This window comes from Corythoichthys intestinalis, chromosome 19 (genome assembly GCF_030265065.1).
Source record: "Corythoichthys intestinalis isolate RoL2023-P3 chromosome 19, ASM3026506v1, whole genome shotgun sequence".
Classification (NCBI taxonomy): Eukaryota; Metazoa; Chordata; class Actinopteri; order Syngnathiformes; family Syngnathidae; genus Corythoichthys; species Corythoichthys intestinalis.
The window spans coordinates 31,785,878-31,801,790 of NC_080413.1; the positions used below are offsets into that span (position 1 = coordinate 31,785,878).

The 15,913-nt window shown below is 38.9% G+C and overlaps 1 protein-coding gene across 2 annotated transcripts in view; it reads right to left on the minus strand.

The window, feature by feature from the left end:
* The window catches only part of vsnl1a (visinin-like 1a), an 89,564-nt gene extending 73,682 nt beyond the window's left edge, over nucleotides 1-15,882 (minus strand). The window contains exons 1-2 of one of the 2 annotated variants that reach the window (XM_057822847.1): nucleotides 15,632-15,882; nucleotides 2,431-2,500 (exon numbers count right to left, since the gene is read on the minus strand). The gene's annotated coding sequence lies outside the window, so the exon portion shown is untranslated. The remainder of the gene's footprint in view (nucleotides 1-2,430; nucleotides 2,501-15,631) is intronic. The other variant, XM_057822846.1, reaches the window with a different exon arrangement.
* Between the last annotated feature and the right edge of the window lie 31 nt (nucleotides 15,883-15,913).

Consider the following 15,913-nt stretch of genomic DNA (forward strand, 5'->3'; position numbering starts at 1 on the left):
TTTCTGACAGGGGATTCCGCCAGACGTTCCCAGCAGACCCTCACAATACGTTTGGGCCTGCCAGGTCTGGCCAGCATCTTCCCCCACCATCGGAGCCAACACACCACCAGGTGGTGATCAGTTGACAGCTCCGCCCCTCTCTTCACCCGAGTGTCCAAAACATGCGGCCGCAAGTCCGATGACACGATTACGAAGTCGATCATCGAACTGCGGCCTAGGGTGTCCTGGTGCCAAGTGCACATATGGACACCCCTATGTTTGAACATGGTGTTCGTTATAGACAAACCGTGACGAGCACAGAAGTCCAATAACAGAACACCACTCGGGTTCTGATCGGGGGGGCCGTTCCTCCCAATCACGCCCTCCAGGTCTCACTGTCGTTGCCCACGTGAACGTTGAAGTCCCCCAGGAGAACGAGGGAGTCCCCAGAGGGGGCGCTCCCTAGCACACCCTCCAAGGACTCCAAAAAGGGTGGGTATTCTGAACTGCTGTTCGGTGCATAAGCGCAAACAACAGTTAGAACCCGTCCCCCCACCCGAAGGCGGAGGGAGGCTACCCTCTCGTCTACCGGGGTAAATCCCAACGTACAGGCGCCAAGCCGGGGGGCAATAGGCATGCCCACACCTGCCCGGCGCCTCTCACCATGGGCAACTCCAGAGTGGAAGAGAGTCCAACCCCTCTCGAGAGGATTGGTACCAGAACCCAAGCTGTGTGTGGAGGAGAGTCCGACTATATCTAGTCGGAACTTCTCTGCCTCACACACCAGCTCAGGCTCCTTCCCTGCCAGAGAGGTGACATTCCATGTCCCAAGAGTTAGCTTCTGCAGCTGGGGGTCGGACCGCCAAGGCCCCCGCCTTTGGCTGCCGCCCAACTCCCTACGCACCCGACCCCTTTGGACCCTCCCACAGGTGGTGAGCCCATGGGAAGGGGAACCCACATTGCCTTTTCCGGCTGAGCCCGGCCGGGCCCCATGGGGACAGGCCCGGCCACCAGACGCTTGCCTTCGAGCCCCACCTCCAGGGAAAAAACAGTCAGCCTTAACTAAAACCACACAAACATTTATAGGTTTTCATATTTTAATGAGGATAGTATGCAAACAATGACAGAAGGGGGGACAATAAGTCAGTGGACCATCACATTTAAAATTTTGTGGCTCCCCTTTGGCAGCAATAACTCCAACAAGACGCTTCCTGTAACTGCTGATCAGTCTGGCACATTGATCAGAGCTATTCTTGGCCCATTCTTCTCTACAAAACTGCTGTAGATTCCAGGGATGTCGGGCATGAATCGCCGTCTTTAGCTCATGCCATTGCATCTCAATGGGGTTCAAGTCTTGACTTTGACTTGGCCACTCCAGAACATGTATTTTGTTCTTCTGAAACCATCCTGAAGTTAATTTACTTCTGTGTTTTGGATCATTTTCTTGTTGCAACATCCATCCTCTTTTTAGCTTCAACTGTCTGACAGATGGCCTCAGGTTTTCCTGCAAAACATCCTGATAAACTTTTGAATTCATTCTTCCATTAATGATTGCAAATTGTGCAGGCCCTGAGGCAGCAAAACATCCCCAAATCATGATGCTCCCTCCACCATGATTCACGGTGGGGATGAGGTCTTGATATTGGTGAGCTGTTCCATTTTTCCTCCACACATGACGTTGTGTGTTACTCCCACACAATTCAACTTTGGTTTCATCAGTCCACAAAATATTTTACCAAAACGTCTGTGGAGTGTCCAAGTGCCTTTTTGCGAACATTAAAGGGCAACTGAAGAGCTTTCCGGATTTTGGTGTAATTTTACGAATATAAACTTTGGACGAGTTCGTCAAAACAACCATGACATTATCAACACGTAATTGCAAGGATAATTTGCATTTTTTAAAGTTTTTTTGCACACCGTTAAATGTCCCTTCCCAAACCCGGAAGTGTGACGTAAATTCCCCGACGCAACAGAAGATTAGTATCCACAGCTAGCATAGCAGCAACAACTATATCAGTGATATTTCCACCAAAGGTAACCATTCAGGATCACTCTTTCGTGACGCTACCGACGGCAAAGGCTCCCAGGAAAGATGATCTACAGTTAATCCCTATATGTTTGAACCTGAGGCATCAGATGACGACGATTTACTTGACACAGCAGATGTCGTCATGACGCCAATTGACAGCTCGACACTTCACGAACGGGAGAGTGAGTGGTAAGCCTAAATCCAGCATTGTGATTTTTCTATTTGAGAGAATGCGATTACATGGTTGTATATATGTTGTATATATTTTCCATGGGTAATGGTAATGGGACAGCTCCTACCGATCTAACTATGGTAAAGCTAGCCCAAATGTGGCTAAATAAATGATATGTTATTGATTTTTCAAAATAAATGACAAAACGATTTTATTTTCCAGGTGTTGCTGTAAACCGTCAAGTAATTACCCTTCCAAGAGTATGCCTGTGTCGTCAGGAGATCCCAGACGTGAGAGCCAAACTTGAGTAGGCTGAAGCACTGACAGGGGCAGGAATTACATTAAAAAAATAAAAGAATAATTTGTAAACAACATTGACATATTTTGTTGACTGTTCAATGTATTCTATTGGTATATAATATATTGTAATTATATAACATTCTGAAACAATATTCAATAGGCCACAATAATAAATGATATCAGATTTATGTTGAATCAGCATCGGCTTTCGCTGTCAGATTGTGACACAACATAGAAAGCTAAGTTATACCAAGCAAACAATGGCACACATCAAAGAACATAAATTTAGTAAGCAACACAAAGTTAGGATAGGAACGGACTAGCGCAACATTGAAAAATGATAATGGCAGTGGGAAATATGTATTTACTCTTTTCTGTAGCATTAAGTGTTCTATATACAAAGATAAATCATTATTATGAAAATCTGAAGGTAACTAGATTTTTCTTTTAAAAATGTGTACTGTATATATGACTAGTTTATGATTTCATTTCATCAAAATTTTATATTTATTTCTCCTAAGTCATCGTCATCTGATGTCGCAGACAGAAGAAATTCAGCATCTGGCAGGCCTTATAGGATCTCTTTATTCGTCATCGCTGGACACTGCATTACTTGGGTCATCATATAACTCGACCCACTCTCTTGATTTTGGAAACTGGGTGGAGACTGACTTGCAACGCTTTTTCCATAGTGTTGAGGGTTTCCGCCGCTTAATTTTTTTATGTTTGGCTTCCTGGGGAAAAAAAAAAAAATCACAGCAGCATGAAAATATTGGATAATCCTAATTTTAGTTTAATATTTTTTAATAATTTCTTGGTGATCAAATAATAACCCCCCAGTCAAAGCAGCATCTATTTGATGCTATTGTTCCCTCTTCAAATAGGCAGACCTTGATGTTGATGCTGTAGTACAATATTCATTGTTTTATTGAGATGTATTTGATACATTAGGGCCTGGCAGGTGGATTGTTTTATATATAGGCTTTATATTTACCCCGTGACAGGCCAAAAAACAACGAGCCAAGGACCTATTTGGTGCTGGGGACATTCAAATTTACATAATACCTATTGATATAGTAATAAAATCACATGAGTAGACCTGTCAGCAAACCTATCTACTTATGACAGGGCAACAGCAACAACAACAAAAAAATGTCGCGCTTCAACAAACAGGCAGTAGGAGTCCCCCTCGTTTATCAACAGAAGTGCATCAAATTTTAGAATCATAAAAGCCATTAAGGGTCTCTACTTACGTCTTTGTAAAACCAAGGTTGCATTGTTGTAGGTTTTCAAAGCTGTTGTTGCTGAAATGATGAAAACAATGAGCCGATTGGGGACCTGTATGCATGCTCAGAAAAACGGTCCAAACCTTTGCAGGAGAAGTTTTTTTTGGACCACTCCTAGAGTCTCGAGTCTTCCTGTGAGGAATTCATCGCTACACATCGAGATGGCATGACGGATCTCGCATGTAAAACCCAGAAAATGTTTGCAATATATGGCGAGGATAGCGTGGTGCTATATTTCCGTGTTCAGAGTGGTGGTGAGGCTCCCTGGAAGTTACGTCATCAGGCAGCGGTCGGCAGTGCGGCGCGTCCCTCGTTGCTATGGTGTTGCAATGGCCATAACTCAAAAACTACGCAGTCAATTATTATTATTATTATTTTTTAATGTGACTTTTTGAGACAGCAAATGATGCATTTAATACAATTCAAGTGAGTGAAACACTTAAGAGCGAAATCTGAAAAGCTCTTCAGTTCTTCAGCGAACATTAAAGGACCAACAATGTTTTTTTTTCAGACATCAGTGGCATCCCATGTGGAGTCCTCCCATGAACACCATTCTTAGCCATAGTTTTACGTATAGTTGATGTGTGCACAGAGATATTAGACTGTGCCGGTGATTTCTGTAAGTCTTCAGCAGACAAGTTAGGGTTCTTTTTTTACCTCTCTGAGTATTCTGCGCTGAACTCTTGGCGTCATCTTTGGTGGACGGCCACTCCTTGGGAGAGAAGCAACAGTGCCAAACTCTTTCCATTTGTAGGCAACTTCTCTGACTGTCGACTGATGAAGATCCAGACTTTTAGAGGTGGTTTTGTATCATTTCCCAGCTTTATACAAATCAACAATCCTTGATCGCAGGTCTTCAGACAGCTCTTTTGACCAAGGCATGATGCACATCAGACAATGCATCTCAACATTACAGTTCTTACCCTGTGCGTGTTTTATAGTGGTATAGTATATAATCACTCATAAGTGATTGGGCACACACCTGACTTAAACTGATTGGTAAAATTTGCTTTCAATTGCTCTTTAAGTCTCCTTACACAGAGGGTTCACTTATTTTCCCCCTTCTGTCATTTTTTGCATACTATCCTCATTAAAATAAGAAAACCCATAAATGTTTGGGTGGCTTTAGTTAGAGCAGACATGGTTTTTACATCTAGGTGATTTTGACAAAGATCAGATCACATTTGATGGTGATCTTATGCAGAAATGTGAGAAATTCCAAAAGGTTCAGATACTTTTTCATACCTTAACTGTATGTGTTGGTATTTAATATCTTTATTTTAAAACAGCAGACTTTTGTTGTTAACATAATGCACTAATTAATATTGATACACCAATGATTACAGTAAGTAGGTTTCTTAGGAAAAAATGAAAGATTTGGAAAAAAAAAACAAACACATATCACATATGGCTTGAGAATAAACCAAGTTCCACAAATTAGTCAAAGTAAATGCAGTCAATTGTTGTCTTAATTTTATTCACCCATGTGGCTTATATTGCAACTCTTAAATGACAACAATAACGCTAACCTACAGTATCTGCCCATAAAAAGTGCTATTTTTATTATTTTTATTATTATTTTGGTTTGACCCAAACACTCGAGACTGAGGCTCCCATGATATTGAAGTCTACATAAAATCAGATTTTATGCAGACTTCTGATGAACAACTTAACAACATTGACTTGTGGCAATTGCTGAATGTCATCACGACTAGACAATTGGATTTCAAGATGCTATTTTATCCACTGCATTTGAGCAAATCAAGGCTATTCTTTTATACATGGGTTCGCAGCCAAAGAAAAGCTGATTGCAAAGAAACCACTTACAGTTGAGTGATATTTTCTTGATAAACTAAGAATGGAAAATAATTTGTTATCCGATGATTTTGAGGACAACAATTTTGTCCAAACAAAAATAACCAGCAAATGAAATGAAGCTATAGCAGCATTCATTTGGGCAGCGATGGTGTGATGATGCAATCAATTCCTGTTGCTGAAAACCACTGCCCTGCAATAATGTTCTCATGAATACATAACTCTGTTGTTTACTTTGTAGTCATCTGTGAATAGATGCCTCAACTAATACTGCAGAGGGCATGATGTCAGTCAAGTGAAAGAAAACGCACGTGTTCATAAACCATCTCACAAAAAACTTTGCTGTCACTTGTAATTATTAGATGCCTTATGCAAAACGTGAAATGGCCAAATCAGGAAAACAGGTACGTGGACTTAATGTGGGACGATCAACTTGAAGCTTAACTTCCAAGATTTTTAAATTTTTTTTTCAGATGGCAATTTCATTTAAAAAAAAAAAAAAAAAAAAAAAAAAAGGACACATACACTGTATATCACTTGTAAATAAAGCCTAACTACTAGAGATTGTCATTTTTGGTAGCTTTTAACAATATGTTAAAGAAAAGACATTGTCAACATTTAAACTGTACTACTATACTAAAAAACTACAATCGAAGGGTTTCCCCTACATAAAAAAGATTATGGCGCACGCCACACCAAAACAAAAGCCGCTTTTTTAAAGGCCGTTTCTATCTAGCGGCAGCCAAGTGTGAAGGGTTCAGGGGCAACCTATCCAATGTGTATTGTAATGTACGTAACTATCTGCGGCCCCCTTAAGAGAAGCTCGGACTGGGGAGCTGTGAAGCAGAGGGAAGCGAGCAGGAGAACGGGAGTGATAGCGAGCGATAGCGGTCGCATGTCGCGCGGCACATTGTTATTTAGTTATTTATTTTTCTTTATTATTGTTGCCACAATAAATTGGGTAAGCCAATATCCACTCCTCTCCTTCTTCCCCCCATTCTGGGCAATTCCGTATTTTGGATAGGACTTTTCGGCGAAAGTGAGCGGTGGACGGCCGTCTTGGATGGAACCGCAAATTTGTGCCGAGAGGTGGGGCCCAAAATACAGCCTTGCTCTATTTTCAGAGCGTCGCTGTGCTAATGTCAACAACGCAATAGCAGAGGGGCAGGCGTACTCATATCTGTCTTAACAGGCTGTTTCAGCGGATGGATAATCGCAATCACGGCTGACGAAACCTTGACAAATGCGCTTTTTTTTCCAAGTTTAGAGAGCTCTTGACACTTGAAAAATGACTCTCATACCTCTCCTTGCTAATATAAATGGTACCTTGAGGTGCATTTGTGTGGAAATGTAGTTCACGAACAACAACAAAAAAAACATTCACCTCCTCACCGAAACTAGTAAAACTCTTTACACGGCTATTAGAATTTCCCCCTCCTCCTTGAAATGGGCCCGTCAACAGAAAGACTAAAGTTATGGTAATTAGGGCCAAATAAAAGGAAAAAGAAGGACTACGAGATGTAAGTTGTACTATTGCTACGAGAAAAAAGTCTTATTGTTACGTAGGGTAATGTAGCTGTGATCAGCTAAGCATTTTACATACATGTACCATAGCTGAGAGCAACGACATTAGCCTGGCTAATGAAATATTTCAAATAGATCTTTGTTATGGTTCTTCTTAGGAAAAAAATGTGAAAAAAAAAATCTCATTTGTCATGATATGGCGCAATTTCGCTGTGGCACGACATGGTGAGGCTTTCCGGCTCACAACTTCAAAAAATCCTAGGGGAAGCCCTGCAATCATCATGATAGGTATAGATAATGTGCTTAAATTTTAAACAAACGATTTTGAATCAAAAAAATCTTCAAAATCCAACAAAAGACCATCATAAATCATAATATTATAAAATAGCTGGAACATGGAACCTTTTGTACCAATCAAGCAAAAATAGCAAAGTAAAAAGTGAAGCTCTGAACCGTTTACCAATCAGTGAATTTCACAAGGCTTACTATTGCATTTTCCCTTGTGCAGTGAGGTGTAGAACTCTGAGCTTATATTGTAGTGACTTTGAGAGGACAGTTAAAAAATATCCTGAGTTATGGTTCAGTGGTGAAAGTGAGTAAACAGATCATATCATGACAGCGTTTCGCCTGTTATTCTGCTTTCAGACTAGATGGCCCGAGCCTTGAGACAGCAGCTGCCAGAAACAGATGTGTGTGTGAGCTATGGAGAGACTGCTCCTACATACCCCAGAAACATTTGATATATCCATGTTGTCTAATGCAGAGGTGCTCACATTTCTTCAAACAAGTTTACCTACACTAATTCAATGGATTGATTCAAGAGTGTTACAGTCTTTGAAACATTGATGATATGCTTGCCCACCCATTGAGTGCAACACTAAACAACGGAGTAAATCTTTTGTCTTCGGATTCATGTGTAAACTGTTCTGCGCTTCACATTAATTGTAATGTACATGATAAATACACACTGAATATAACATCATGGTTAAAATATTCTAGAACAGGAGTCAACAACCACACAAAGAGCCGGATTGACTGTCTCTCACCAAAGATGATACCAGGAGCCACAAAAGTCCTTTGACATTTCATAAACTGCGACAGAGAACACACATAAAAAAAATAAAAAAAAGTAAAAATAAAAAAAAGTATTTCTAGTTTGTCCATTGGTGGTCAAACACCGTATTGGCCCGAATATAAGATGGTGTTTTTTGCATTGAAATAAGACTGAAAAAGTGGGGGTCGTCTTATATTCGCGGTCTAGACATTATACCCATTCACGACGCTAGATGGCGCCAGATATCATTGAAGCGATTATCTGTCATGGCAGATCTCAGCTGCTCTCAAGTTTAACCAGTTTGCATTATTTTATTGCAATGTTTTTCCTTATTCAGATTTGTTTGAAGACTACAGTTACAGTTAGATTTCACTTTGATGGTTAATGCAGTTATTGCAATTTTGTTGTTTTATCACAATATATATAGGTTTATTTACATTTCAAAAACCAGAAGCCATTCATTTACAAATGTGATTGCACTTTAGTTTACATATTTAAATATTCAGATATTAAGATTTGAATTAGGGAAAATAACATGCTTCTTCTCTCAAATATGTTGTTATAATCATTTTTATTTTTTTTCAGATGTACTGTAATTATTTTCTGTATAAAAATTAATTTGGTGTTCAAAAAGTCTTTTTTCAAACTTGAGTCTTGAAAAAGAGGGGGTCGTCTTATAATCAGGGCCGTCTTATATTCGGGCCAATACGGTAGTTTGGGTTTTGTGTATTTGTTTTTATTTTATTTTATTTTATTTTTGTATTACAATAGGACCATCTTCAAATTTAGAATTAGGTTCGAAAAATGTACAATCTACTTTAATTCAAATCTAACACTCATTATCTCAGATTCAGAATCAGACTGTGTTGTTAGTGAATTTGAACTCATTGGTGGCCATTGATGGTGGTAGACGTCCAATCTGTTTGAAGTGGGAAGGATGGCAGCAAATGATTACCTGCCACCCTCCCTCATCAAATGGATTGGACGTCTTATCGTGATAAATGCAATTGAATTCACAGCAGAAGGATCATTGGATGCCACATGACTGCGCATGTAGCATCATTGATGGCACTGAAAAGCTTCCAAAATCATAAAGTACCAGAGCATAAGGATAAAAGAGCCACCTGCAGCTCTGGGGCCGAAGGTTTCAGACCCCTGACTGGGATCCATAGTCCCATTTTCGTAACACCCGAAATCCAGCAATTGAACTGCATTATCTGAGATATGGTCATGTAAAAGCACAAACATACCGAAGCCTTTGCTATTATATCAAAGACAAACTGTATTGAGTTTTGTTGAACACAGATTAGCCTTAACTGCTGAAAACCGTCATATAATAAGATTGTTTTGTTAATTTGGTGACATGCCTAATGTCCATCTCCTAAATAGACTCAGTGTAATTGATGCAGTGCTGACCTCCAGGGATAAAAAGGCTTATATTATCTGCATGGGCACCTTTAACTAGGGCCGGACGATATGGCCTTAAGTATGTATTACAGTAAATTAAGCAGATTTACCTCGATAACGATAAATGACGATAAATTCGCCCAAGCGGACAGTTACATAGTTTGAAAATCTGAATGAATGCATGAAATACAAATTAACCGTTTCTCGTTGATTTATTTACCAGCTTTCAATCTAACAATTGTATATGCAGTCCAAACATTAAGTATATAAAAATTAGGGCTGTCAAATTCATCGCGTTAAAGGGCGGCAATTAATTAAAAAAATAATCACGTTAAAATAATTAACGCATTTAACGCATGCGCGGAACGACCCACTCATACATTGTCGCAAATAGCCTACAATGGCGCCATTTTATGTATATTGAGAGCTAAGAGGCAGAGACAAGCGAGTGGAGTGGACACAGGCATTCATTGGGGCCGCGCTATTTATTGGCACAAGCTTTGGCATCTCTTCCACAACAATTATAACTATTGTTGCAAGCAACGTGGGGAAGAATGACAGGAGATTATCTTTTTCTTAACACCCTGTATTTTACACAATGCAGAGAAGATATACCATTTGCAGCCACCACTGACAGTCATGGTTGCCCAACTTCTCATCATGCATTTGGGCGGAACAGTTAAGTCGCTACAGAATAATTTACTGAAAGCACAACAAAAGTAATATTCCTATCTCTCAAAAAAAAAAAATAACATTCACAACAAGAAAAGCACTCAATGCAAAGTGAATTGGCATTCGCAATCAAAATAGCTCTGAAAGATAATACTCAGACTTTGGTCAAACTCTATTCAAACATTTTGTTTAGCTCAACAAATACAGTAGATTGCAATATTTAGTCACAATATACAAACTATCAGAGGTCTCGTATGTTGTGAAGTCAACACTCAAATGAACGTAAGGTACAATGAACCTGGAAACTACGGCGTCAGTCGAGGGGCAAAACGCACTAGAAAATAAATGATTTAAAAATCAATGTGATTTTCTGTTTTTTTTTTCCACATTCTGTCTCTCATGGTTGAGGTTTACCCATGTTGACAATTACAGGCCTCTCTAATATTTTCAAGTGGAAGAACTTGCACAATTAGTGGTTGACTAAATACTCATTTGCCCGACTGTGAATCTAAATGTTAAATCTAAATCCTTAATGTAAATGTTAAATCTAAATCCTACATCTAAAACTTAAATCGAAATATTACATGTAAATCTTAAATATAAATCCTAAGTATAAATCTTAAATTTAAATCCTATACTTAAAATTTAAATCTAATATCTTAAATGTAAATCCTAAATCTTGAAACGGGTGAAACTAAATATTTAGCTAATATGCAAATATGAGCTGCTCTAACTTTCATTTTGTTACTTCCGGTCACCAGTCATGTGAATTTAAATATTACATAAATATTTAGTTTCACCCGTTTCAAGATTTAGGATTTAGATTTAACATTTATATTTACGATTTAGATTTGAGATTTATATTTAAGATTTACATTTAGGATATATAGTTAAAATTTAGATTTATGATATATATTTAAGATTCATATTCAACATTTAGATTTAAGATTTAGATTTAAGACTTATATTTAAGATTTAGATTAACATTTAAGATTTAGATTAAAGATTTAAATTAGTTCTGGATTTAAACATTTAAGTCTAATAGTTGTTATTTTAAAAAAAATATTTAGATTTCTAAATAATGTGGTAAATGTGCAAAAAAAAGTGACTCTAAAATTTTTACACTAAATTTTAAACACTGATGTGGCGCTAAATGTGAGAAAATATTGGAATCATAATTTTCAGCATGTGCTGCTTTACAAACGGCGCCCCATACTGCTCTACCTCCAACCATTTTGGGTCTGCAATTTGAATCATCTTTTTTGTCACAAGGCTCTGCTCCTGCTTTCTTTCATGGTAAGAAAAGAGAATCACCATTGGCTCTTTCAGAAAGACAATGTGCGGTATCGTTGATGATTCCTTTCGGGCACTATGACAAAAATTATAACAATTGTGGAAAGCAGTGCATTGTATGTTTCCTGTCAGTGTTTTTTTTAAGACTTCTTCAAAGATCCGTCATCATGCCCATTTTGATCTCAATATGAGTCCTTCACTTTGCGAAGGAGGAAATAACACATACAGGTTGCATCTATTAGGAGTGTGACAAAATATCGAAATATCGTTTTAAAAACGTGTCAATGTTTAAAAAAAAAAAAAAAAAGGAATCAACAAGATGCTACCAAAATATTCCACCGTAACAGTGTCACAGCCATTGATCCAATAAGATTCATTCTTTCCGATTTTCGGATTTACAGGTCACTTCTTCTTGAGTTTCAATCACTGCCTATTCATTTAGGAGATTCCCAGGTCACTTCCTGTTCTTTAACCCAAAATCAAAAGGAAGTGACCCATAAAATGCCCCCAAATCAACAGGAGGTGACCCTGAAATGCCCCAAAATCAACAGGAAGTGACTGAAATCAATTTCCTCGTTGCCTGGCATTGGCTGCCACTGGCGGCCATAGAAGTGGGAGGGGCTCATTCACTGCCACCCTCCCAGTTCAAATGGATTTGACGTCTACTAGTGATAAACTTACAGCAGAAGGATGAAGATAACATGTTTTTCTGTTTATTAGTTGTTTTGTAGAATATCCTAGAATGATTTCCTGACCAATGTATCGCCATATCGTGAGATCATCGTTATCCTGAGCCTTGTATCGCAAATTGTATTGTATCGTGAGGTACCAAGAGGTTCCCACCCCTAGTATCTATCGAGAGGTTGCTCCAGAACTGTGATGTTCATCTTGGCCCGGATTTATCGAATGCTAAGGGCATTGTAAGCAGGCGTGTTGTCATGGTGAAGCAGCTACAAGTTGTCATGCCACAATTTTCGGCTCTTTTCACACATTAAGCAGAGCACGACACCAAATCAGCCCTTTTTAGAAAAAAACTATTTAAATTAAACATTGAAAAATTACTTTCATTCCAAAAAAATCTGAAAGGATCTACAGTTGTTGCTAAGATGCCTCATGTGTCATTCCTGTTTTTGTCAGCCATCACATTAACAAAATCATGCTATGCCTCAGGCCATGAGTATCTGTGTGAGCGAATACATATTTGCAAAATGTGCAAGCGCACACAAAAACCACACACACTTTCCTCTTTATTCAAAACAAAGGCAATAGAACCGAATCACAGCTATTTGGTTCCATTTAGCTGGATAAGTCTCTCAATAATTTGAATAGTATGCAAGACATAAAAGTCCCCTATTTACATGCTGATGCATACGGGGATACAGTATCCCAACATAATTTTGAATGTGGAATAGGGATTTGGGTAACAGAAGCTTTCTTTAATATGCTGAGAAACTTAAAACACACCCTAATCACAATTTTCACGGTCATTGTTTTTCTTTGCTGGATAAGCTGGATAAAATTGAGTTCATTTGTTTAGTTAAGTCATGTGATATTCACTTGAGCTCACCAGTTACCAAAAAAGGGTTCCTATGAATGGCACCTAACGTGGGTCATTTACAGCCATACGAGTAAAAGCATTTGCAAAGATACACTGGTATGAAAAAGTATCTGAACATTTTGGAATTACTCATATTTTTGCATAAAATCACAATCAAATGTGACCTGATCTTTGTCAAAATCACACAGATGAAAAAGACACTATCTGCTTTAACTAAAACCACACAAACATTTATAGGTTTTTATATTTTAATGAGGATAATATGCAAACAATGACAGAAGGGGGAAAAATAAGTAAGTGAACCATCATATTTAATATTTTGTGCCCCCCCCCCCCCCCCCCCCCCCCCCCTTTGGCAGCAATCACTTCAACCAGATGCTTCCTGTAGCTGCAGATCAGTCTGGTACATCAATCAGGACCTGTCCATTCTTCTCTACAAAACTACTGTAGTTCAGTCAGATTCCTGTGCATAAATTGTTTTCTTTAGGTCATGCCACAGCATCTCAATAGGGTTTAAGTCTGGACTTTTGACTTGGCCAATCCAGAACGTGTATTTTGCTCTTCTGAAACAATTCTGAAGTTGATTTACTTCTGTGTTTTGGATCATTGTCTTGTTGCAGCATCCATCCTCTTTTTAGCTTCAACGGTCTGACAGACGGCCTCAGATTTTCCTGCAAAACATCCTGATAAACTTTTGAATTCATTCTTCCATTAATGATTGCAAGTTGTCCAGGCCCTGAGGCAGCCAAACAGCCCCAAATCATGATGCTCCCTCCACCATGCTTCACGGAATGGATGAGTTGTTGATGTTGGTGAGCTGTTCCATTTTTCCTCCACACATGACGTTGTGTTTTACTCCCTCACAATTCAACTTTGGTTTCATCAGTCCAAAAAGTATTTTGCCAAAACTGCTGTGGAGTGTCCAAGTGTCTAATTGGCGAACATTAAACAAGCAACAATGTTTTGTTTTTTTAAAAGATTTTTCAAGACAACAGTGGCTTCCTCCATGGAGTTTTCCAATGAACACCATTCTTGGCCCTAGTTTCACATATGTTGATGGGATTCTGACGTGTGGACAGAGATACTGGACTGTGAGACAGTTCTTACAAGGTGTGTGTTTTATAGTGGGCAGAGCAGCTTTAAACCACTCATCAGTGATTGGGCACACTGAAATTGGTTTCAATTGGTCTTTAAGTCTTCTTAGGCAGAGGGTGGTTTTAGTTGGGTGGTTTTAGTTAAAGCATACACTGTTATTTGATCTGTGTGATTTTGATAAAGATCAGATCATATTTGATGGTGATTTTATGCAGAAATGTGAGAAATTTCAAAAGTTCAGATACTTTTTCATACCACTGTAAGAAAGAAGAAGACATTGCATGCAACCTGAAATTTATTTTTAAAATGTTTTGCCTAATTTTAATGTCATATCCTGTGAATCCTAGTGAAAATATGTTCACTACTCCTACTACTCAGGGTAAGTAATCCTATTTTGCAATTAATAATGCAGCAAATCATGATTCAAGCATTTCTTTTTGCTGAAAAGTGTGTTCAAACACCAGAAAACCAGTCTTTTGTGATAAAATTTTGCACTAGTCATGAAATTGAGAGTTGGTGTCCAAGTTAGTGTGTAATGCAGAAAGGTAAATTACTACATTAAGATGACTCTAGAATAAAATAGTACGTTTGGGGGGGGGGGGGGGGGGGGGGGTTGCTTTTGAGGCTAGCCAAAAAAACAAAACCCAAAAATAACAAGATGCACATACGCGTGCATATACATACACTAAGGTTGATCTAACACCCCTTGTGAACAACGTGCACCAGACCGGCCGGGCGGTGGGCAGGCTATTACATAACTCAGTCTCCCTTACCATTATTCTATAACAGGGGATGACCTTGAGAAGGAGCCCTGACTCAAAGAGGAAAATAAGCATGGACAATTCCGGTTGGTGGTGTCAAACTGAAAAATATACATGCATATATGTGTGAGTGTGTGAGTTGTCACTATGCTGGATAAGCAAGGATGGGATCATTATGAAAGCAGATTAGGAGGTGTGGTCAAACCTGCACTGGTTGGCAAAAAGTAGCAGATGGGGTGATGTAGGTTATGGAAAACACTACATCCCCATCTTCCTCTCTCTGTCTCTTTCTCTCTCTGTAAAGCACACACACGCTTGCACGCACGCACATAGAGTTGCAACTTGCACTTGATTACAGTTATAATGAATTAAAACGATTTGTAATGATAGAAATCAGTCGTCAAGCATCCTCTTCACTTTTTTTATTTTTATTTTCTCAATGCGTGACGGGCTTGTGATAAAACACCCTAATTAATATGTGAATTTTGAGAGCACAACTCGTACATGATCGTAGTCTGGGTTGTGTTTTGTGATACCTTATCTATGTTGGTAAATCATCCACCGTAATTGAAATGGAAGCAGAAGGGATGACGCACTACATTGCATCATGCAGGTAAAAAAAATTAAAGAATAACATTTAAGATGCATAAATAAATACTAATAAAAGGTGGAATAGCATCACCTACCCGAAGAGTCGAAGGGAGAAGTCCGATGTACTGTTTGGAGAGGTCCAAAACTGCGAGGACGATAAAAAAGAAGAAGAGTCCTTAGTCTAACTACCTGGTTGTCTTTTCTTAGTTATCGTTCTTTCTGTTTTTTTTTTTTCCTAACTGTGTGTATTAAAATGTACTCGAGTCTTATAGTGAGTGGTGCAGGTGCGTAGGATGCTGCTGCTAAACGCACACTGTCGTGATGCACTCAGCATGAGACACAGAGGGAGAGAGAGAGAGATGCGCTTATCTCCTCTA